Source organism: Grampus griseus, assembly GCF_964374135.1.
Source record: "Grampus griseus genome assembly, chromosome: 6".
Taxonomy (NCBI): domain Eukaryota; kingdom Metazoa; phylum Chordata; class Mammalia; order Artiodactyla; family Delphinidae; genus Grampus; species Grampus griseus.
This window is the reverse complement of record NC_139000.1, coordinates 14878860-14905111: the sequence shown is the minus strand read 5'-3', so window position 1 is coordinate 14905111 and position 26252 is coordinate 14878860.

The window sequence follows — 26252 nt, the reverse complement described above, 5'->3', positions numbered from 1 at the left end:
CTCAACGAAACTTTGGTGTCCAGAATTTTTATTGGGATTTCGTTAAATAGGCATGATGGATAGAATCACTCGGCATGCTATTGAACTCAATCTCCAGCTCCTGTTCTCTCCCCAGAAGTCAGGCTGACATCAGCTGGCTTAAAACCCCAAGCCTCTTAATACCATAGTGGTCTTTCCATCAAGGCCAGCTTCCACTCTGAAACTATATATCTAGGAACTCCTCATGAATCACCTCATTAGCAAAAATTCAGGTACATTCCCAGGGGCTCACCATGAATAACAGGATGCTTCTATCAACCAGGAAATTACAAAGGTTAGAAGTTCCATTCCAGGAACGAGGTACAAAGATCAGACAAATTCTTTATTGTGTAACAACATTCCAACATCTATCAATGTTATCTATCATCTTAATATACTAACATTCTTGTTAATATACTAATAAGAAAATCCATGCTATCTTGACCAATGTAGAACAAGCATTTGAAAAAATCCAATATTTATTGGTGATTCAAAAAAAAAAACTTTCAGCAAACTAGGAAAGAAATATAAATTTCTTAATCTGAATAATACCAGATAAATGTCCAAAATAGTTTTTATTGTTTCTCTATACACCAGCAATGAACAATCAGAAAGTGAAATTTTAAAAATATATATGTATATATATATATATATATATACACACGTATAATTTATAATGGCATCAAAAAGCATGAGTGCTAAGAGGTAAATTTAACAAAACATGGAAGTGTCTGTACACTGAATATTAGAAAATACTGCTGAAAAAATTTTTTTAAAGATGTGAATAAAGGGAGATACGTATCATGTTCATGAATCAGAAGACAATATTTTTAAGCTGTCAATTCTCCCCACACTAATAAATAGGTTCATATAAATCCCAATAATCATTTTTTGTGGAAATTGCATATAACACAAACAACCTAGAATAAGCAAAACGATTTTGAAAAAAGGTTGAAAGACTTAAACTACTTGTTTGGACGCTTTATAAAAAGCTGCAGTCTTTTTTTTTTTTTTTAACACCTTTATTGGAGTATAATTGCTTTACAATGGTGTGTTAGCTGCTGCTATATAACAAAGTGAATCAGCTATACGTATACATATATCCCCATATCCCCTCCTTCTTGTGTCTCCCTCCTACCCTCCCTATCCCACCCCTCTAGGTGGTCACAAACCACCGAGCTGATCTCCCTGTGCTATGAGGCTGCTTCCCACTAGCTATCTATTTTACGTTTGGTAGTGTATATATGTCCATGCCACTCTCTCACTTTGTCCCAGCTTACCCTTCCCCCTCCCCATATCCTCAAGTCCATTCTCTAGTAGGTCTGTGTCTTTATTCCCGTCTTACCCCTAGGCTCTTCATGACATTTTTTTTTCCTTAGATTCCATATATATGTGTTAGCATACGGTATTTGTTTTTCTCTTTCTGACTTACTTCACTCTGTATGACAGACTCTAGGGACATGGAAGCAACCTAAGTGTCCATCAACAGACGAATGGATAAAGAAGATGTGGCACATATATCCGATGGAATATTACTCAGACATAAAAAGAAACGAAATTGAGTTATTTGTAAAGCTGCAGTCTTAAGACAGGACTGTTTTGGCATACGGATAACATTTAAATCAATGGAACAGAACAGAATATCAGAAATGGATTCAGACATAATTGGTTAATTGATTTTTGACAAAGGAACCAAGGTAATTCAGTGGGGAAAGGTATTATCCTTTCAAACAAATGTTACTGGCACAATTGGATATGTCCATATTAAAAAATGAACCTCAACTCTTACTTCATACCAGTCACAAAAATTAACTCAAAATGAATCATAAATTAAATGTAAGAGCTAAAAAGTAATTCTAGAAGATAAAATAGAAGGAAATCCATGTAACCTTGGGTTAGAGAAAAATTTCATCCATAGGCTATCAAAAAGAGAAACCATAAAGAATTTTCAAATGGGGCTTCATCAACATTAAAATTCTTTGCTCCTAAAAAGACACTGTAATGAAAATGAAACGGCAAATTCTACACTGGGCAAAATATGTGATAAGTATACATCTGATAAAGGACTTGTAACCAGCATATATAAATAACCCATTCAACTCCATTACAGAAAGATGAACAACTAGATTTAAAAAAAGAAAAAAATAATCTGGACACTTCACTAAGAAATAATATACAGATGGCAAAATAAACACAGGAAAGGATAGTCAACATCATTAGTCAGAAGGTAAATACAAATTAAAACCACAATGAGATACTTCTACATGCCCATTTAGCATGACTAAAATTAAGAAAGACAACCGCTAGTTTTGCTCTCACACATTGCTGGTGGGAATGCAAAATAATACAACCACTTTGGAAGACAGTCAACAATTTCGTATAAAGTTAAAATTTAACTCTGCATTTCCATTCCTAGATATTTACCCAACAGAAAGGAAAACATATGTCCATATAAAGACTTGAGCAGGAATGCTAAGTGCTTCATAACAATAGTCAAAACTGGAAAGTTCAACATCCATCAGCTGGTGAATGGATGAACAAATTGTTACATAACCAACAAAGGGATCAGGAACAAACTAATGACACACAACAATATGGACGGATCTCAAAGGCTTTATGCCATATGAAAGAACCCAGATATAAAAGACTACATACTGTGTGATTCCAGATTAGTTTGAAATCAGATCAGTGGTTGCAAGGGGCCAGAAGAAGGGACAAAAGATTGACTACGAAGTGTCACGAGATTTACTGGGGATGAGGAAAATCATCTCGACTGTAGCTGTGGTTGCATGATTGTATACATTTGTCAAAACTCATTAAACTGTACCCTAAGCTTGATGCCTATTATTATACATAAACTATACTCAATAAAGCTGATTTTTTAAAATGAATATGTATATGTTTGTCAGTGAAAAGTCTAGGTGGGGGTACACCTCCTGTTAACAGTGGTTATCTCTGTGGTTCAGGATTAGGTGAGTTTAATTTTTTTCTTCTAGCCAGCATTCATTTACTTATTCATAAATTCAGAATCTATCTATTAATTAGTCCCAGACGTTCTACAAATCACTGGAGATACAATGGTTGGCAAGACAGACATAGTTTCTGCTATCAGGGACTACACATGCAAGCTGAGTGTTTCTTCTTTCTTCTCTGTCTTAATCCTTCTATGATGAAAAGGTTTTATTTTTGTCATACAAGGGAGAAAAATTCCTGGTAACTTCAAGAATTGTAGGGCCTTTTGATTCTCTTTTCATATAGTTCGCTTCTATGATCCTTTACTGTGCTACTTGCATGATCACCAGCATATGCTCAGTGTACAGAATGCATTGTGTAGGTCAACTGCTATCACCATGAAAAAGAAGAAGAAATGAGAATCAGACTGCTTCCGATAACTGTTAGGGAAAACACATCTTCAAATTTTACACAAAATGAGTCAATACTGGCATTTTAAATAGTTATGTTGTTTATACAAGTAAGTATCCTATTTAAGTAACCTATCTGAGTGAAAAAGAGGAGAAAATGTACTGGTCTATCAGGATGGAATATGCCATTATATAAGAGTGTGCATGTTCTAAGGATTTAGTCATTATAAACTTCCTATAAAATCAAAGACTATTTCAGCTGGATAAAACCTTATCAATTGTCTACTACAATACTCAAATTTTACAGACTCATAATGACCTTTAAGAAGGAAATGACCTTTTGAAGACCATGCTGCTAATTATTGGAGAAGTCAGAAATAGGATCCCGGTGTCTCAATGACTCAAAATCCAGATGACACAGATGTCTAGTACTTTGGAACTTGGAATTTCCCAAGTTTTTAAATGATAAGGCATGTGTTCTGCCTTTTTACCACCACCATGGCTAGTTCCCTGACAGACACTATTGATCAATCAGCATTCTGGCTAAACTCTGACACAGCCTCAGAATCCTTCCTAACAGTTCAGTTCTGTCCAGTTATGACCAATAGATCAAGTAAACACTTGAGTTGAAACCCACGTGAAATACACACACACACACACACACACACACACACACACACACACACACACACACACACACAAACACACAGACACACACCCTTTATGGTACATACAGCAACCCAAGAATCTTCCCAAATAGGTCTTTACTTTCCTGTCTGTGTCCTACACTCTTCATCTAGAAAATGCAGATGATAACCTTTGTTCCAGCTTGATTTGAAGATTAGATGAGACAATATACATAAATGGACTTTAGAAGTTCTGACATAAGACAATGGTAAATTTTCTATTTCCTGACCTCCATCTCCCTCTCTCCCACAAAGTTTACATGGCTGTACTGTAATACAAGTTCATTTCTTCTCCTGGAAATCAGCTTGCCTCTTAATTTAGGACTAAGGTACATTGAAAGGGACTTACGTTGATTCCTTTTAATTTTAGGGTTCCCTTTCCATTATATACAGTTTAAAGAAATTAACTACAAGGACCTCCCTGGTTGTCCAGTGGTTAAGACTCCACACTCCCAATGCAGGGGGCCCAGGTTCGATCCCTGGTCAAGGAACTAGATCCCTCGTGCCGCAACTAAGAGCCCACATGCCACAACTAAAGATCCCACAGGCCACAACGAAGATCCCGTGTGATGCAATTAAGATCCAGCACAGCCAAATGAATAAATATTTTTTTAAAAAAGAAATTAACTACAAATAGAAGAGCTGAGTAAGACGGTCCCAGAGAGGATACCAATGGCAAAAATAATGTCAAGTAGTTGGATGGAGAAGTTAGTGATTCAAAATCCTTCTGCCATATTCCCTAATCAATCTGACCAACTGAGCAATGATTTTCTCCAGCCATGAGCTGGAGGAGACAGGGAAACAGTTGCTGCTCTTTAAATTACATGCCAGCATGGATGACAGATTTAGAAATTACTCTTGAACCCTAAACACTGACGTTTGTAGTAAAACCACTGTGAGTAACCCCACAGTCTCTCTTTTGCAAGGGTGATGATGCATCTGAAGAGAATAGTCTCCTGGGGGTTCCATTACACACTCAATGTTATGGCTAGCATTGCACTCCAATGGAGAGGACTAGACACTAAACCCTTCTACAAATGAACAACAGCAGAAAGCACATAGTAGAGAGTTGCAAGAGAAACAATAATACAGGAAAACATGATAAAAAGTGGCAGGTTAGCAGAACAGGTCCAGCTGAGAAGATGCTGTTTGAGCCAAGACCTGAGAAATTAGAAGCCAGCAGCAGAAGAGCTGATAGAAGAACAGTGTAAGAAGAATGCTTCTGGGAATGGGAAGGAACTTGGTCCAAGTAAAAATCCCAGTGTGGCTGAGGGCAGAGAGCCCAGGTGGCCAAGGGAGTAGGCCGGGCAGTGTGGGTTAGAGATGTCCAGGGTTTGAGATGAGACAGGCTATTGCCGAAGCAGGACTTCACACAAGATGGTAGGGGTTTGCGTTGTATTCTTTTACATTATTATGGGCAGCCTTTGTACAGTTTATAAAAGAAACATGGACTCCTTAGCCCTGGAGAGAAAGAACAGGAGAAGTGAGCTGTAAAAAAAAGATGCAAACGTTTGGTTCGTAGTCAAAACTGCAGCGAGAATACAAGCTCCTCATCCAACATCGCTGGTATGGACCCAACAGATCTGCGTGGGCTCCCAATAATCACATGGAAATGTAGACACATAAATAAACATCATTCCCTTTCTCTTAACGAGGTCTGTGCTACCTTGAGCAAAAGGCTTGGCATAGCTCAGAGACGATTAATTGTAGCTGCTCAGAGGACGGGGCATGTTGTGAGTGAATTAATGTGTTTCAAGAGCCCTGCATGTCTGACTTTTCATGTTGTCTAAATTTGTAACCTGTAAGACTGCATTTCCATAAGGTTTGAAATGCAGTGTGTTCTGTGGTGCTCAGAACTCGATCAGGATGAAAAGAGCTTTAGAAAGTAAGATGTTATTATTGTATTTGCCTTCACAAGAGAAAACAGTCAAAGGAAGACAAACAGAGGAGAAAGAAAAAGATTCTATATAGATTAGTACTCCCACACACCCTGCAACCTGGGGGCGAGAAAAAGAAAAGGGAAAGAAAACCAGAAAAACTGGTATAAGAATAAACCTTATCAAAGACTGAACATTACCGTCAGGTCTCTGTGTGCGGAAAGTTTTACCTCTTTGAACCCCAGAGAAGAAAATTATACTCACTAGAGGAAGAAAAAGAGTTATTAACAAATCAGTTATCTGATGCTTAAATAATACACCTGCTAAAATGAACCTTCTAAGTAAACCTACAGCGGAGCTAATTAGTTCAGCATTTGGCAATAACCTCATCTCCCTTCCCTTTAGCTTAAAAAGAAAAAAAAAAAAACCACAGAGATGGGCTCAAACTATTAACATGTAACACAACTGTTTGATAAAACAGGTATTTTAAAGGCATAAACTTGGTAGGTGGGTCTTCAAATCAGACTGCTTTTCAAAAACGTAGTAGGTGAACTCGGAATTTTCATTAAGGATTCTGAGCAAAGCCCTGTTTGAGAAATTGTCAAGCCTGAATTCCAGACTTGGCTCTGCCATTTGCTACTTGTGTGGCACTAAACTAGTCATTTAACCTTCCTGAGCATTAGTTCTGCCATCTCTACGATGGGGATGTCAATACCTATCCAGCCTGTCTCATCAGTGGCTGTAATGTGTCAGCAAATAAACCATCGCAGGTACAAGTATTTTGAAGATGTTCAAGTTCAGCATACATATAATGGCTATTTTATAAGGAAATAAATATAAAAGCAACATAAAATGCTAGACCTGTTTTCCAATATGGCAGCCGCGTGTGGTTATTGAGAGCTTGAAATACAGCCAGTGTTATGAGGAATGGAAATGTTTTTATTTTATATAATTTAAATTTACATTTGAAAGGTCATTCAGTTTAGTTCATGGAACAATTTTAAGGACGTTTGAGAAAGTCAGCTATATTAATTTATTTTTTTAATTGTATAAGTTTTATGAAATCTAAATTTCGATCATGTTTTTCTAGGGAAATCTAGAGTTTGTACTGAGATATGCTTTAAAATATAAAATTCACGCTGGATTTTGAAAATATATAAAAATGGGAAACTATTTCATTAATAATTTTAAATTGATTACATGTCGAAATGAGAATATTTTGGAGATAACGGGTTAAATAAACTATATTATTAAAATTAGGTTTACCTATTTCTTTTTATTCGTTTTTTAAAAAATATCTCTACTATAAAATTCAAAGGACCTAGGTAGCTTGCTTTACATTTCTATTGGGCAGCACCAGGCTAGTGTGTGAAGCAGTTTTTTGTGAGTCAGTTTACAAATGCAAACGTTTCTATGACTCCAAGATGTGCATCAACCCCATTTCCTAAAAGGCATAGACTGGGGAGGATGAAGCTCTTGGCATGAACTCACGCAGCCCCAAGTGTGCAGCTGGGATTCGAACCTGTGACTTGTTTTCTTATAACAAGCCTTTGTTATAAGAAAGCCTTTGTTTTCTTGTAACATCAGATGGAGGCGCCGAGTTCACCACTGGCTGCTTCAAGAGCAGAATATGCTGATAGAGTTTTGGTCTCAGAACCAGCGAGTCTGGGTGCCAAGCCAGCTCTGCCCCCAAATCTCTGTAAGGCCGTCCTGGTGACAGACAGAGTGTGCCTCTCCCTGAGCCTCAGTCTTTTCTCTGTCTGATGAGGGTGCTGCCCTAGGGAAAGAAAAATGTTCTAAAAGTGAGACATGTATCACTGACGGAGGCACAGCTGGTTTTAGGAGATGCAGAGAGATTGCGAGCCTACATGGAAATATTAAATATATTTTGATTACAGTCAAATAGCTATATATTTATTTTTCATATGGAGTATATCTGTAATATGCACGCTTATGTTTTCAAAGCTATTATTGCTTTCCTTCGGAAATAAATTTATTTAACTTTAGAAAGCAGAAAGCTTTGAAGGAAACAAATCCCTGGTAATGGGAGGATGGCAACAACAAAGGTCATGAGGGGATATGCAAATACCTGAAGTTTGAGAAACGGCTTTAGAAGACAAGCAAGATGCCTTTGAACTCAGACATTTTATAGTTACGAGTTATTTGATTCTGAGACACAATAATGCAGTCTCGCTGGGAGACACAGTGGAAACCAGTAAGAGCAGTTGGAGAGATGGGAACTCTGCTCTGTCTCAGCTAGAGGAGGAAGAGGGGTTCCTCCCTGCACAGGACAGATCTGGGAAGCGGTCACACGGGTTCCCCTTGTCTGGGCCCTAAAGGATGGGGAGACGGAGACACATATGATGAAGGAACAGTGGGTATCTGAGGCACGCTTTCCCAGCGCTGACGCCCTGTGGCTTGGAGTCCAGGGAGCCCCAGGTACATCCCAAAGCATATGTTTGTTTGAAAGAAACTAGGGAGCAGGCTCCTGTCTTCTATGTAAATGACATCCAGCATCCCAACTGCTGGCCAATTCAGGTCCCGACACAATGAGTTCCGACTGTGCCCACTGGACACATATTCACAAAGAAATTTAAACGGTAATTGGTGCCTCGGCATCTGCACCCCGCTGCACCCTGCAGCATGTACTTGATGCAATTGTTATACACTTTTCCAGGTCCCGAACATAAATCAATTTTCATGACAGCAGGATACAATGAAAAGAGCCCTGGGCAGGAGGCAGGAGCCTCTGCTTTCCTCTGCTCTCTTACCAATTAGTGAGGTGACCTTTCCCTCAACACACATTTACTGGACACCTGTTATATGTCAGGGTTGTGCTGAGCACTGGGGTAACCATGGTCAAGGGTAGGCCAGGCCTGCTCCCTGGCTGGGTGCCACACTTACTTCCTAGTCCTGGAGGAAGGCAACTGAGTGAACTACTACAGAGTGAGTCACTGTATCCTCTTGCCTTGTTTCCCCTTCTCTGACACTATTGGACTATACTAGGGGATTGGTGAGGTGGGCCTTTCCAATCCATTCATTCATTCAAAAATATTTTGAGTTCTTACTATGTGCCAGGCACTTTTCTAAGCTCTAGAGCTGAACCGTGCAATATGGTAGCTACTGGCCACACGTGGCATTTTTGCACAGAAACGGAACCACCCCAAACTGAACTGTGCTGTAAACATAAAATACACACTGAACTATAGTAGTAAAGTTAATTTTACCTGTTTCTTTGGACTCTTTTCTCTAGTTATTTTTTTTTTCAAAAACTTAGTATGAAAAAAGAATGTAAAATATCTCATTAAGGTTGTTTTCTATTGATTGCATATTGAAATGATAACACGTTGGACATATTCATTCAAATCACATATATTATTAAAATTATATTCACCAGCTTCTTTTTACTTTTTTGGGGTTTTTTGTTTGTTTGGGTTTTTTTTTTGCGGTATGCGGGCCTCTCACTGTTGTGGCCTCTCCCATTGCGGAGCACAGGCTCCAGATGCGCAGGCTCAGCGGCCTGGCTCACGGGCACAGCCGCTCCGCGGCATGTGGGATCTTCCCAGACCCGGGCACGAACCCATGTCCCCCTGCATCGGCAGGTGGACTCTCAACCACTGTGCCACCAGGGAAGTCCCTTTTTACTTTTTTAATGTGACTACTAGAAAATTGAAAATTATAAATGTGGCTAGCATTTCTGGCTCTCATTATCTTTCTATTGGACAGAGGTGTTATAGAGATACATCAATAAAAGACAAAAATCCTCCAAGGATGAAAGTGCATATCACCAGATGAGAAAGAAAAGCACTGAGAATCACAGCCCCACTTATATTGCACTTATACTTGCAATATTCATACTGAATTGCACTTACAAATTCATACTGAATTTAAGCCTTTCGAGGGCAAGAGTAGTGCTTTGCTCATTTGGTTTTGCTGGTCAGTTGAGAAACACTGATTTTATCTTTGGCTGGGCCTTATGTCAACACCATTGCACTGGTGGCTGTGAAGACAGCTGGAAGTCTAGATATTGAGCTCTTTCCTGCTCCGTCACTAACTACCTTTATAGCCTTGACTAAGGCACCCCACCTCTGGGCCGATATCTGTATGATAAGGGGATTAAACACAGGGACTTCTGAAGCCCTTCCCAGGTCTGAATTGTATGAAACTGGAGTGATGATATCTAGGTGCAAACTGTCCCATCAAACGTCAGCCTTGAACTACCTTCTGACTTAGTAGGATTCATTAGGCAACATTTCTACAAACACTTTCTCCTGCCCAGAGGGGTGTTTAGGGGAAATTAGAATGAATGAAGAATCTTCTAAATATATTGTGTCAAACCTTAAAATATGAACCCACAGAGAATGTGGAAGGTACATCCTTCAAGGGAAGGCCTGAGATGCTGTGCTGCCACCAAAGCTGTCTAGAGATCTACTGAAATTCCTTAGGAGACTATAATTAGGGTAATTCCTCAGAGATCACAAGAAGCAAGCAGAAGAGAATTCTTGCTCAGTTCACAAGAGACCAGCTTTGTATATGAACTGTAACCAAAACTGGGCTTTGGCAAACCAGGTGTGAGGTGTGGTAGTGTCAGGAGTCCCAGGAGGGACCTATCCCTGGGGCCCAATGGACAATTCAACCAGCAGCCTCATGGTTATAAAGGGCCCTGGGCTTTTGCCGTAATGCACAAATGAAGTTACACATAAAGTCATCCCTGGGTATGTGTGTGTTGGTAAAGCTCTGACTTTGCCAGTGTGTGTATGTACTGAAAAAGGCCACCATTTTGTTTCAGCACTGTTTGGGCACTTCTCCACTTGGTATATGGCCTTGGCCCCTTGCTAGCTCTCAGAGGTGGTGGTCCTAGAAGGAGGTATTTTTCCATCTCTCCAGGCCCTCAATACTCTACAGTTTCCTTCCAGGTGTGATAAAGAAATTCAAATACAAATACCATTGTAAAAGGAACTCAAGGATGGGCCAGTGTGAATGACGTTCACACTAGGCTACAAAGGAGAGATGGATTAGTGATGAGAATCAAGAAACTTAGGCTACGGTGTGATCTTAACTAATATCTATCTCTGAGGTTTGCTTTAGCCATTTTTAAAATAAGAGTGAGATTAAGTCTAAATTCCCATCTTGTGTTAATATTCCCTCAGTGTATTCAGCCTTTAATACACATGAGAATCACCGGGAGTGAAGTATTTAAATCAGAATCACTTAGGGTTAGGTTAGCATTTCCTCTGGTGGTTCCAAAATTAGGAATCTCTGCTCGAGGTGAATCAACACTGTCTGATGAACTAGTTGGCAAATATTAATAACTAGAAGGTCCTTCTAAGAAGGAGGAACAGTGGATATAGGTCTCAGGGTAGGAGGGTGCCCCATGTATTAAAGGAATAGTAAGCAAATTAACCATGGCAGAGGGATGGCCCAGAGCAGTGCAGTCCAGTAGAAACAGAATGTGAGCCACATATGTGATCTAAAATCTCCTAGTACCCACATTTAGAGAAGTGAAAAGAAACAGGTAGAGTCAAATTTAGGAATCATTTTCTTTAAACTGATCTATCCCAAATAGGTTAACATGTAATCAACATCTGTAACTTACATTATTGTAGTCACATTCAAAATGTAAAAGCAGGTGACATTCATCCTAATGACATTTTATTTAACCCAATATATCGAAAATTTTACCATTTCAACATGCAAGCATAAAGCAATTACGAAGAGGACATTTTTACATTCCTTTTTTCTTTTTTTTCCTATCAAAGTCTTCAGAATCGGTGCCTACTTTACATTGTGGTTTCATCTCAGTTTGAACCAGCCACGTTTTAGTTGTTCTGTAGCCACATGTGGCTAGCAGCCACCAACTTAGACAGCACAGTCTAGGCCTTCTTCCTCAGGTGTGTTCTGTGGTCCACTTCTTGGGCATCGCCTGAGAGCTTGTTAGAAAGGCAGAATTTCAGGCTCCACCCCAGATCTACTGAATCAGAATCTGCTTTCCTCTGGGGATTTATTTATACACAAAAGCTTGAGAAAGTCCTCTCCTTTCCCACAGCCATCAGCAACTCTCACCTGTACTGTCACAACAGCCTCTTAATTCCGTCCCTTAACCCGCCTTGAGGTCTAGCCATTGCCCAATTTGTGGGTCAACTTACTACCAGTTTCCCCTTCCTGCCACAATGAACTGCTCTCAGAGACTCAAGTCAGCATGCCCTCTTACACTTCTCAGCATTTGTACATGATATTTCTTCTAGAAAACTCTCCATCTCTTCCCCTGCTCATAACTGATCCCCACATAAACTTCAGCTTTGATGTCATTTCCTTAGGAAGACTTCCCTAACCCATCGCCCTCACATCCCCTCAATTCTTCTAGCTCCTTGTATTTCTCTATTCCTCTGTTTTTTGAAACACCACCCTGTCCCTCCTGCTAGATGAATGGGAAGCTTCGTGATGACAGGGACCACATCAGTCCCCACCTGAGATGCTCCATCCCTAGCATCCAGCACAGGATCTAGGGCATATAGTAAGTAGTGCGGGTTCAAGAAATTTTTGTTAGGAGGGAGAAAAGAAGGAAGGCAGGAAGGTAGGCTCCCCTTCATGTGAAACAGAAATCATATTTTCTGTTTAGAAAATTCTCATTAGAACACTGAAAGTTTGAGCCAGAGGATGGAAAAGAAAAGAGAACCCACATGGATTAAAAGCTACTGTGACTCCTACTTCACTGACCACAACTGCCCGGAGTTGGACCACGTGGGGTCTGGATGAGTCACTTGACCTCTCCAAGCCTCAGCTCCCCCCCTAGGAAGTAGGGACCATAATGCCCACACCAGGGGGCAGCGGTGAAAAGTCAGTGAAAAGATGCATGTGTGAGGCTTTGTAAACTGTAAAGTGCTGCAGAACAAGAAGGAATTGCGGTTCAGGTCCCCAACGTCGCATCCCCTTCCCTGCTCCTCTCCGGGCACTGAGTTTCATTTTCCACTTGAGTTTAGAAGTCAAATATTAGCTGTGCTAATGGGGTATTGGATCTTTTTATTATGGCCCACCACTCGGTGTGTGCAGCTTTGCCGAGATAATAAAAGATGTTAGATCTGGTTTCGCAGCTGCTTAATGCAGAAATGCTATGGGAACACACCTGGGGTGCGACTTCGAACAGAATCAGTGGTAAAGTCAGCCATGTCCCCAGCAGAGATAAAAGCATTAATATCCTATTTCACCCTCAGCCTGCACTGGCATGATGCTGATTAAAATTATTTCTGCCGTTTGACTTTTTTAGAAAAGAAAATTTGTAGAGGGATTGTGTGTGTGTGTGTGTGTGTGTGTGTGTGTGTGTGTGTGTGTGTGTGTGTGTGTGTGTATGTTAGACAGAGAGAGAGACAGAGAGACAGAGGCTTGAATAGGAGTTGGATTTGCTACCTTTGCTTGAAGTCTGGTTTCAGATCTAGTTTTAGAGGCATACATTTCACAGTCCCATGGCTTGGATGGGACCACAGGGAGGTTTTGTTAAGTGCACTAGGCCTCCCTCTGTGTCACACTCCCCCACATCCTGTCTTCTCGTCCTCAGTACTAGTGTGTGTTCATATGTGTGTCTGTGCAGGCCTGTTGCTTTGCACCTGTCTTATGGGATAAAAAAGAGAAAGCCTCTGCTGCAGAGCTGACGTGTCTCGGGAGACAAGGTGCAGGTGAGGGAGAGCATGCCAGGTCCCTGGGCAGGTGTACATACACAGGTATATCTACGTGAGTGTGGGTGTGGGATCAGTGTCGGGGGGAGGTGGAAGCCACTAAGAGGACTTAATTGTTAAGGAAGCAGTGAATTATATATTAGCTAGAATGAGGCATGTACATGTAAGGTGTAGCTTTACATTAGAATCACAATCTAAGGGTGCAGCGTCCTGCATATGGAAGAATAGAAGTGGCCATTGGGAGGGAGGCTTGTATGAGTATGAGTTTGTGCACAAGACTGATCCCAGGGTGTGTGTGTGTGTGTGTGTGTGTGTGTGTGTGTGTGTGTGTGTAATAGTCCACAGATATTTATTGAGCATCCACTACAAGCCAGTCCATGTGCTTGGGGCCCAATGCAGGACGTGAGGTTATGAAAATAGCAGCTAAGGTCTCTCTCCCTATCAAGCCCACAGTCTATGGCCAGGTTTCTCAACCACGGCACTTCTGACATTTTGAGCCAGATAATTCTTTGTTGGGAGGGGACTGTCCTTTGCATTGTAGGGAATGTAGCAGTATCCATGGCTTAGTACCTACCAGTTGTGACAACCAAGAATATCTCCAGATGTTGCCAAATGTCCCTTGGGAACAAAATCACCATATGTTGACAACCACTGGTCTATGGGGACAGACAGATATTAAACAAACAAAGTTACAAAATTGATTCTATAAGCAACTCCCCGTTGCCAGGGGGGACAGGGAGCTTCCCAGTAGGTAAACTGGGCGGACTGTCGGCGTGAAGGGTTAGGAAAGGCTGCTGGGAGGATGGCTGAATGTGGGGCGGGCATGAAACACGAGTGGGACTCAGCTGGGCAAAGTGAGCAGAAACAGATGCTCCAGAGACAGAACAGTAAGGGAAGAAAGGCCCCAACGGAAGAAGGAGGGAGTACGTCACTCAAAACCAAACCAAATAAGAAAAGGAAGAGAGCCTTGTGGGCGTGGAGTGAGTCGGGGAGGGGAGAGCTTGAGAGATGAGACCAGCTCTTGGGGAGGACGCAAGCTCCTGTCTCCAGGATTTGCAAGCAGGGAGGGGCAGGGGATGTGGGTCAGTAGCACCCTAAGTGGCATTCCTGTCCAGAGAAGCTCTGTGTCTCTGAAATACTCTTCTAATTATAGGAACGAAAGTGTGGATGAATGCTCCATACCCTGCTTCCACCTGAGGCTTCTGCTCAAACATGAGAACTTGGGGCGGTGTGGAGTCTGCCCAGCTCGACTTTGGGATGTTCTCCAGGGAGGAGATGGTTTCAGTCTTATCAAGAGTGAGAATCAGGCTTTTCAGTGGGGAGTGTTTCCACTTACCTTTGAGCTACACCTGGGGTCCCCTCTATTTCTCAGGCCCACCCACAAAACTGCACATATGTTCCTCCATCTACACACACACAAGCACATACACAAATGTACATATACACACACATACACTACACACAACTTGAACTACTTATAATTAACCCATAAATCATAGGCACACAGCATATGAGTGGCCTTTTAAAATACATCAAGCTTGGGCTTCCCTGGTGGCGCAGTGGTTGAGAGTCCGCCTGCCGATGCAGGGGACACAGGTTCGTGCCCCAGTCTGGGAAGATCCCACATGCCGCGGGGCGGCTGTGCCCGTGAGCCATGGCCGCTGAGCCTGCGCGTCCAGAGCCTGTGCTCCGCAATGGGAGAGGCCACAACAGTGAGAGGCCCGCGTAGCACACAAAAAAATAAAATAAAATAAAATACATCAAGGTTTTTTACAATTGATACTCCCAAGGCCCCTTCTTCAACTTTCAAATGACAAAACTGAAGCCCTGAGTAATGACAGAAGTCACCCGCAGCCATGAGAGAGTGGGGATTTCACCCATGTCTGGAGACCCCGACTCCCACTCACACAGCTATGACTCCCTGGGACACCATCTTCGGTCAAGTCAGCCCCATCTTCATAAACTTCCAGCAGCTCTGCAGAGATTTGCTGGGTTCCTGCTACCAGACATCCACCCCAATCCAGGACCCAGACTGTCACCAAACTCGCCAGCCAATTCCCTGCTTAAAATCAGTCAGTGTCCTCTTCCAACAGTGTTCAGGAAAAGGCAGCCTCCTCAAGGGACCATCAGAGTTCCTTTACAGCCTCTCTTCTGCCCATCTCCGCAGCCTCATGTCTGCTCTTCTAAGAACAGCCCCTTTCTCTTGCATCGTGAATCTCCACGTATGCTGTTCCCATCCTTAGGAATTCCCTGGCTCCTTCTCTTCCCACCCTTGGCTTTGAGAACCCCTACTTATCTTTGAAGACTTAGCTCATTTGTCACCTCCTCCGGAGCCTCCCTTGCTCAGCCCCACGACACGTACTCACACCTGTCCTCTCTCCCCAGGCCAAGTTAACTAACTCTCACTGCCTGCCCAATACCCAGTGTTTCCTCCACCAAGCTCAGGGCTCCCTAGCGTGTAAATGTCGGTTTACAATGCTGTTTCTCTCACAAACCTGGGAAGTCCTGCAGGGCAGTGGTTTTATCTCTGCATCCTTGGCCCACAGTAGCTGCTTAAGAGATGCTTTATTAGTCTACTCCTATATGACTCTCTTGAAGTGGCTTCACTATTTCTGGAAGAGTGAACACCCAATAAAACCTTCTAGGTTAGTCACATGTCAAAATCATTAGCTGCCACTCAACAGAGAGAACAGCGTGGGGGGAGGTTGGGCAGAGGGAGAAGGAATGACGTGTGTGTGTGTGTGTGTGTGTGTGTGTGTGTGTGTGTGTGTGTGTGTGTGTGTGTGTGTGTGTGTGTGTGTGTGTGTGTGTGTGTGTGTGTGTGTGTGTGTGTGTGTGTGTGTGTGTGTGTGTGTGTGTGTGTGTAGGGGAAGATAATCATCAACAAGTGGTCAACGGAGGCTTCCCCAGGAAGAGCCTATGGACATTTGTCTCCTTTGCTTCATCCCCACCCACTAGAACTGGAAGGGGTATGATCCAATCCACCAATTCTGCTTTCCAGGGAGAGTGAACCACTGGAGCTGATTCAAGTCCGTGGACTTTCTTCAGGGACCCACAACAGGAAGTCCAGGCACTGACGACTATCTCAGCTCCAAGATCAATCTGGCAGAACGTGCAGTCATGCAGCCACCACAACCTTCTAAATTCTTACTAAGTGCTCCGCTACCAACAGAACTGGCCTCTTTCTCTGTTTCCAACTAATCCATTTTTTCTGTCCTTCCAGTTTGACTTCTCAGAGAAGAAATCTGACGGATTCAGCTCACCCTCCAGGACAAGCTATTTCATGCTTCACTGCCAGCTAACACGTAAAGTCTTCTCATGTCAGGTGACTATTCCTGTTCTGATTAGTATCTGCCCCCAAACAGCAGGGAACTGTAAGTGGGGCACTTTTGTCTAATGGGGCGGTTGGATCTAGCAGACACAATAACCCGTATGTTCCCAGCAGCCCGATTAACCGCATCAGGATAAGGCAGGTTCAGTGGGCTGGAGCATGGAATGCTGGAGCATGGAATGGTCCCAACCACTGGATAGAGCAGATACTGAGGACAAGACCCACACTTGGAAGGACATTCCTTCTAAAGGATAAAACAAAGTAGCCAGAGGCCAGGGTAATATGCAAGGGGCTCAACACAGTGGACTTTGGGTTTATAGTGAGAGGAAGCTGGTGTTGAACAAGCATGTGACATTTGGTGTGTTAATTATAAAACTTCCCATCGTCTGACACTCTCTCAACATCTTGAAAACCTGGATCATGTCCTCCTCATTTTTATTTCTCCAGGCCGGATATAGTATCTAACACAGAATCAATGGTAAAAGGAGTTTATGAAACTGAACTGAATTCCTTAATATCTATTTTAGTTCCACCTTCTCCCCCACCACCTTGTAAGCTCCGTGAAAGCAGGACTGTGCCATCTATTCATTCTGGGATCACCCTATGAACCTAGCACAGGACCTGACCAATAGTACGTGCTCAATAAACACCGGTGCATATGTTTTTTAGAAATCACACTGCATACACTACCAAATGTAAAATAGAAAGCTAGTGGGAAGCAGCTGCATCGCACGGGGAGATCACCTCGGTGCTTTGTGACCACCTAGAGGGGTGGGATAGGGAGCGTGGGAGGGAGACGTAAGAGGGAGGAGATATGGGGATATATGTATACATACAGCTGATTCACTTCGTTATACAGCAGAAACTAACACGACATTGTAAAGCAATTATACTCCAATAAAGATGTTAAAAAAAAAAATCACACTGCAGGCACACGCCTCTCAGTTACTCCTAATACCCACAGACCCCTTCTATATACACAGAAAACATCAGTTCTGAAGTCCTTGCTCAGGTACAAATCCAAGTTCACCACTTAATAGCCATGAGACCTTGGGCAAGTTACTCACTGTACCCGAGTCTCCCTTTTACAATGAGAATAACAATACCTACTTTACAGGGTCGTTGCATGTTTTAAATGAGTTAGTACATGTAAAGGGTTGAGAGCACTAACTGACACATGTAAACACACACTAAATTATATTGTGATTTTTTCCCTCACATACAAACATACTCTACAAATAGCTCCAAATATACGTGCACTAATCCAATAATTATTTTGACCTCCTGCTTTATCAGGAATGGTTTCAAAGCTTTTCTTTGTTCAAAAACTCTCAATTTATAGCTTCCTAACAGAATCAAAATGGCCCATGATGTTGTTCTCACAAGCTGACACAGACCCTCTTGCCTACAAGTATCCATCTAGGTAAAGGACTTTGTGTTTTCTTACGTTTTCACAGCTTCTCCTGGATATTGATTTTCTGTAGTTATTATGAACAGTCTTCCGGAAGCTCCTGCCACGGTCTGCATTTGTATGTGTAGTGGGGGCATTAAACCCAGCCCCTCTGCATCTAGAACACCCTTCGTCCATCCTGACTCTGATGAAATCCCAAATGTTGGCTGCACTGGGCATAGTGATAATGAAGAGGAAGAAGAGAATGATGATGAAATAGAGCATCTCCTGAGTTCTTACTATGTTCCAGGTCCTGGGCTAATGGCTTGACAAGGGGGAATAAGACATGCAGTCTCCTGTGTGGCACTCACAATGTGATGGTGGCTGGTGAGGATTTTGGCAGAGGGCTGTATCACAGGAGGGAACTTTCATTCTCCTGATGGGACAGAGCAGACTTCACAGGAGAGCTGGCACTGATCTAGCCCTTGTGGGGTGAGCCATGCATGTAATCATTCATTCATTCTCTCTTTCATTAAGTCGGCCAACCCATATCAAGTCTCTACTTTGTGTTGGGCATCTGGCTAAGCCCTGGGCTTATAAAGGTGGCCAAACTTGATCCATGCACTCACACACACAGTGTAATGGGGGCGGGGGGCACGAAAATGACTCTTAAGTACAATATTCAACACAACGTTTGTAGTAATGGATGCACATTCAAGATGCAATTGGATCATTCATGAGTGATGGAACCAGCACCTACGTCTGCATGTGGGAGTCAAAGATGTTTTCATAGAGGAAGTAATATTGGAGCTACCTTCATAATAAAAACAAGCCATTTACCAACTACTTTCCTCGTGCCAGGCATTGTGCTCTGTTATATACATTAACCAACTGAATCCCCATAACAACCAGTAACTGTAGGATGTGATGGAAGCCAGTACCCAGTATATCAAGTAGCCAGTATCAGGCCTACTTGATGCCAGAGTCTTGGCTCTTAGCTGCTGCCTGTACAGACTGAGTTTCCCTGAAACCTAGGAAGAGCCAAAGTAGAAGAAATTCCAGGGGGAAGGAACCTGCACATATAAAGGCAGAGAGATGGGGCGGGGGGAGAGCCAGCAGATTTGGGAATCCATCAATCAATGTTGCTGGTGGAGCCAGCACTGGGTGGGGATGAGAGCAGGAGGGGACATGATGCAGGACTTAAGGGGAGGAACAGTTGTGCTACAATTGGGAGTTTGAGTCTTCTGCTGTAGTCTACAAGGCAACAAGAAAGATTCTGAGAAAGAGCAAATATGATCTGATCTGCCCACGGAAAGATGGATGAGGACAGAGGCTAGGGACTTGGAATGCCATCCTGAGGAGTGTTTGCAGTTACTTGAGAATGTATTGGCAAGAGTTAAAAGAAACCCTCTTTTCGCCTTTCTCTCTCTGCCTGTCAATCTAACCCACTGAGATGGAAGCTTGTAAGTTTATCTGATTTCAGGAAATGATATATTCTTGATTTTTTTTCTCTCACTATCTCTATTTTCCCCCTGGACTGCATATCATTGCATGCAGTGGCCTGCAGGGTCTCAGTTTTTGCTGAGAAATGTACTTTTAGGGTTGTTGGGTCTGTAAAACATGAAATTAACCAGTGTCATATCTTTCACGCCCTCCTCCCTGCTCACCCAGGAGCCCAAATTAAATTTCACACTGAACAATCCGAGCAGCTAACATACTCCACAGACACCCAGCACATGGCTTTGATGGCCACAAGGTGAACGCCTTTGTCACCAGGCTCCACAGCAACTCTGCCACCTCCGCTTGGATGGCAAAATTTAGCTGATTTTGGACTTGGTCTCAAGCTGCTGTAAATTCCCCCAGGACCGACAGGATCTGTCCCTGAGTACATGAGTGTTTGCACAGAGGTTTACAGCTTACAAGCAGAGCAGGGGAGATTATACATATCTTGCAGGTTGGGAAACCAAGGCTCTGAGAGGTAACCACGGCCAGGCAGTGAGCTTAGCACATTCTCCACCATGATAGCAGTCTTCTGACGATGTGGCAACTCCCCGCTACACCTGCAGATAAGAGGCTTTTACAGGTAGCAAGGAAAAAGCTAATAAAAGCCTGTCCCTTGGTAATTTATTGCAACTGGAAATTGTCACTTTTTCTTTCAACCTCCTCCTTTTTTTTAGACCCCATCTTCTCTTCCAATTCCATAAGAACCATATCATCGTTATTCCCACAGCCCTTGCAGTATCTTTCTCTTCAACTGTCTCCAGATTCAGTACATTCCTTCTACCCTCACTCTACTGACCTGTACTGTGCATCCATCATGCGTTTCTCCAGAATACCCATCTGCCCAAGTCTTTTTTGTCTTCAGCTTTGGTTAAAATTGCTCATCCACAAAAATGTAGTTCCTTTTCCCCATCATAACTAATCTGCCCCTATGCCACGGTCCCACGCCACTGGTGTTCTCACAATACATCTGTTATAGGCTGCTGTGTCTTTCTCTCTGTAACCATACTGCCCGAGGCCAGGGGCCAGGCCTATCTCATGTTGGATCTTTGTGCAAAGCAACGTTTTGGGTACAACAGTCATCAATGTATGCTTTACTAAATCCAGTTGCATCCACCAAATCAAAAAATTTTCCTGTGCTTTATCTCTCACTGCCTTGCTGGGTGAGTGTATCTAAATTGGTTTAAGAGATTACCCTTGTGATAGACAGTTAATCTCATGAATAAACCAGGAGAATGTATCTGATGGGTGATAATGAATAATATTTCTTCCAGGATTTGTTTACATTTTATGTTGCCTAGCACAGTCAGCTGACAAAACTTTGGAAGCAGGAGAGGGTCCAGGAAGAGAAAAGGAGAGAAGAGTGGTCTTACCAGCAGTGAAGAATGATCACACTAAAAGGCATTTCTGAGTATATCCAGCACCAAATGTAATGTCTCCTGTATTGTTCTCCCCAAAATAAATACTCTTTCAATGGCTGTTTGAACTCCTGCTAAGGTAAGGAGGTTATTATCTTACCAGGCAGTCCCTCTTAGGGTGGAACCTCATTGTGAGACAAACTTTCTTTGTCAAGCTGAAATTTGCATTTCTCCTTCCAGGCAATGGCCCTGGCTCTTCCCTCTGTAACTCCATGGGACAAAACTAGGTGTTCCTTCCATGACACATACTTTAAAATATCTAAAGACAACTCTCATGCCTTCCTCATTTTTTTTTTTAGTTGAAGTATAGTTGATTTACAATATTGTATTAATTTCAGGTGTATAGCAAAGTGATTCAGTTATAAATGTATATGTTTTTATTTTTAATTATAGGTTATTGGAAGATATTCAATCTAATTTCCTGTGCTATACAGTAAATCCTTTTTGTTTATCTATTTTATGTATAGTAGTTTGACAAATATAACATGATATCACTTATATGTGGGATCTAAAAAAACAATACAAAGGAATCTATATACAAAAGAGAAACAGACTCACAGATATAGAAAACAAATCTATGGTTACCAATGGGGAAAGGGGGAGGGGGAGGAATAAATTAGGAGTATGGGATTAACAGATACAAAATACTATGCTTTCCTCGTTTTTCACTTTTTGACAACATCCATTTTGCAGAAGTGAGCACTGAGTTTCAGAGAAGAAAAAGGACTTGCCCAAGATAACAGAAACTTAGCTATAACCACTATCCTGGTGAATTTTCCATTGACCCACGAGGAGTGTGATGGTTAGGTTTGTGTGCCAACTCGGCTAGACCAAGTTATGCGCATAAGCGGGTACTAGGCTAGTACTTAGTTACGCAATAACACCCTAATGTAGGTGTTTCTAGGGAGGTATTTTGTAGATGTAATTAACAGCAATAATTAGTTGATTTCAAGGGAGATTATCCTCTATAATTTGGATGCACCTCGTCCAATCAGTTGAAAGCCTCTGAGAGCAAGACTGAAGTTTTCCTGAGGAAGAAGAAACCCCACCAATGGATTGTAGCTCCTGCCCTAGAATTCCTGGGCTTCTAGCCTGCTCTATAAATACACACACATATGTGTATGTATATTACATATGTGTGCGTGTATGTATGCATGTGTGTGCATGTCCCATTGGCTCTGCTTCTGATATGCTTCTACTTTTCCTCCTCTGCTTGAACCCTGATTGATGCAAGGGGATTTACCCCAAGACTTGACTCTATGGGGGAGGATTTTGGACCCCAAGACAAGACTGGAAGCAGAGATATTTATGGAAAGGAAGCCTCTGAACTCCTTCACCAGATGCCATGGAAGTTGGGGGCTGGCCATGGCCACATTTCTGGGCTGATGACCTCCCTAGATAATAATAGAGCCCCATCCACTCACGAGGGGGTGTAGTAGGGGGAGCCCTGCCGTTGCTGTGCTCTCAGAAGAGGAGCTGACTCTGGCTCCTTCAGAAACAGGCCCTTGGCTCTTCCTTTTGCTGCACCAGGGCTGCATCTGGGAGAAGAAGCAGACCAGGCTGTGTTTCTCCCTGAGGCTAATGAGATATATCAGATGCAGGTGACACTTGGGTTAGCCAAGCACCTGCTCTTCTGAAGCCTGAGGCTTTCTACTAACCTGGGAAAGAATTTGCTGCTGCAGCTCACCCTAGAAAGGTTAGCTAAGAATTCCTTGCAGTGGTTAAGACTTGGAATGCTTTGAAAACTGCCCCAGGACACCACTGAGTGCAGAATTAACCGGGGATGAGGGTGGAGAAGAGGGGGGAAGGTTTCAGCTCCTGGAAGCAGCTTCTTTATGGCTGAGAGGCAGTTGAGTGGAAAAGGTAAGAGCATGCTTTGGGGTTGGGCTGCCTAACACCTAAAGTTGGATTTCTCACTTACTAGTTTGTGACTTCTCTGAGACTCAGTTTCCTCATCTGTCAAACAGTGACAAAAACAGTCCTTCCTGATAGGGTTTCCATAAGGGTTAATCAGCACGTGGAACACGGTAACACATACAAATTCCCTGGCACATAAGTGTTCAATAAATGTTTGCTATTGTTATTGCTATGCTTTTCTTCCTTAAAATATTTGACTGACGTTTCATTTGTTTTCAGTCAGGATTGGAAGCTATTGCCCTTAGCAGACTGGATAGTGATGAAGCCCATAAGCCTTATCATCACGCAAATCAGGGTCTCTCCCTCTTTCTCTGTGACTTGGAGCAAGTGATTTGACTGCTGTCTCAGTTAACAGTTAGCTTGTGTGAATATGGGCATAATAATACCCAGAATGCTGATAAAATATAATGGGTATGAGAATGCGTCAAAGAGTCAGGCTGCCAAGGTTCGAATCCCAGCTCTGTCACTTGATAGCAGTGTAGCGTTAGACAAGTTATTTAATCTCTCTTTGCTGCAGTTTACTCATTTATAAACTGAAGACAACAACAGTACCTATCTCCCAGGGCTCTTATGGTGGTTAAAGGCATTAATATGTATAAAAGGCTTGGAACAGTGCCTAGCACTTAGTAAGAACCTGATAAATGACAACCATTCTCATTGTGCTCTGAGTAAAGATTAAATGAGATGCTTTTAAAACATTTGGTACCTAGCAGATGCACAATAAAATAATAGCGATTGTGGTCGTTGTTATTGCTTATAGTATTAATAATAATAAAGACAAGTATAACGTTACCATCGTCTGACTTCTGGGGACCTGATACACATTCTATTAGGTAAGGCTTGTCTTCAGGCCTTCTCTGTTTTCATCCCTTTTAATTTTCTAGAAGATTAATCTGGCAGAATCTCAGCTCCATGTGACTTCTCTGTTAAAGTAATATCTTCAGTAACTTTTACTTGCAGAATAAAATCCAACCTCTGGACTTCTTTAACCTCCACGATCTCTCCCTTAATGAGCTTTCCAGCTTTACAGTAGCACCCCCTTATCCATAGGGATACGTTTCAAGATCCCCAGTGGGTACCTGAAACCGCAATAGTACAGAACCCTGCATATACCATGTTTATTCCTAAACTCACAGGCAGGTAACGTATACAGCTTGGAAATGTCGCATAATGGGATGATTCACGTCCCAGGATGAGCAGGACTGCACAAAATTTCATCACGTGACTCAGAATGGTGCACAATTTCAAATTTGTGAATTATGTTTGAAATTTTCCATTTAATATTTTGGGAGCGAGGGTAACTGAGACTGAGGGAAAATGAAACCCCAGATACTAATGTATTTCCTTGTCTCACACTGTTTCTTATCTCTTCCCTGTGTTCACTGCACGGCCTGGGTGCCCCGTCAGCACATGGTGAGCGTATGTCTCTTGAGGGACCCCAGACGATGATTAACATTGACATTAACATCCAGTCTGAAATGATGTCAGCCTGGACGATGCAAGGACCACATGACCATAAAAGCAACCAGACACTGGGTGCCTGCTGCGTGCCAGGCACTGTGCTAAGTACTTTACATGTAATCTTTCCTTTCAACTGAATATTCACAATGACCTTGTGAGGCAGGAGTCATTAATTCCCTTTTTGAAATGGGGCGTCTGAGGCTCAGCCAGGTAAAATGACTTGCCGAGGTGCTAGTTAGTTCTTGGCTGAGTCGTTTATAAGCTTCCTTGTCTTACGTTCCTGGTTCCTTACTCATTTTTTAAAACGTCTTATGTCAGTATGACATGAAGAGAAAAGTAGAAATATCGTAAATTCGTGGCTTGATGAATTTTTATGAACGGAATACATCTGTGAACTAAAATCAAGAAAAAGAAAGTAAACAGCATCTCCCAAACCCCTCTGATGCTCCCTTCTGGTACTACTTGTCTGAGAGTAACCACTATTGTGATTCAATGTGTTCAAAGATACATGAATCATGCATTCAATGACATGAGCTATTCTGCCATTTTTGTACTTTATAAAAATGGAATCATTTGTGCCTATATTCATTAGCTCAAGATATATGTGTGAGATTCATCCATAGTGTTGACTACACTTGTAGATCACTCATTCTCATTGCTGTATTTCATACAGAATTACTTGCAAATTCAGTGTTGGATGAGCCTGGCCACGTGCAAAGCTTCAACAGAGAAAAGGCTATGAATCTGGATAAACATCACGGCACTTAACAAACTGGAAAGACAGGATCAGTACTATGCATGTAAACAGAGTGTATGTGTATAAGAAAGTAAAATGAGGCAGGATAAACTGTCTCTTCAAGTTCAATACCAGAATCATGTATTATTTTAAAGACTGTGTCTAATTCAGAGCACACAAGCTTACACACATGGTTAAGAATTTGGAAATATTTTAGGGTTTCTTTAGAAAGAGATAAACCCCAGATAGAGAACAGAGTGAATTGTTTCTGCTTAAGGATCAACCATCCCCAACCCTGTTCTCTCATCTCTGACCTCCATGTTTGGACACTGCCTGTTTCCCTCCAGCTTGAGCTGACCTCCCTGGACATGGTACCAGGGCCTCCCTAAACTTGTAGCCTCTGCCAGGGGCATCCTGCTATGCTACCCTACACCTTGCTTATCCCTTCAACTGTTGGGGGTATTAGTGCAGTTTCCAGTTTTCCAGACAGTGATGCTATACACATCCTAGTTCCCATGGATGCATTTCTGGCCTGATACAGTTCTTTATCTCTGTATTAAATTATACTTGTATGTTGGAGCTCTTAGGTAACCAAGCTGCACGCATGTTTCCCTTCTAACAAGCAGAAAACTGGGCATTCACGGCCATGCAGATATTACTGCTTTATTATCTCTGACAAGTAGTGGTCTTTGGAAGAGGTTGAGGCTGTGGCTAGTTACTGTCACGAGGATCCCCTCAGTGTCAATTACACTAAGCAGAAAGAGCTCTTGGCAGGCAATCTACAACACCTTAAATAGAGTCATGAATTCTCCCCATTCAACAGGTTAATTTAGATGGCTATTTTAGGTGATCTTTCAGGCCAGCTCACTCTGCAGGCCTACCAGGA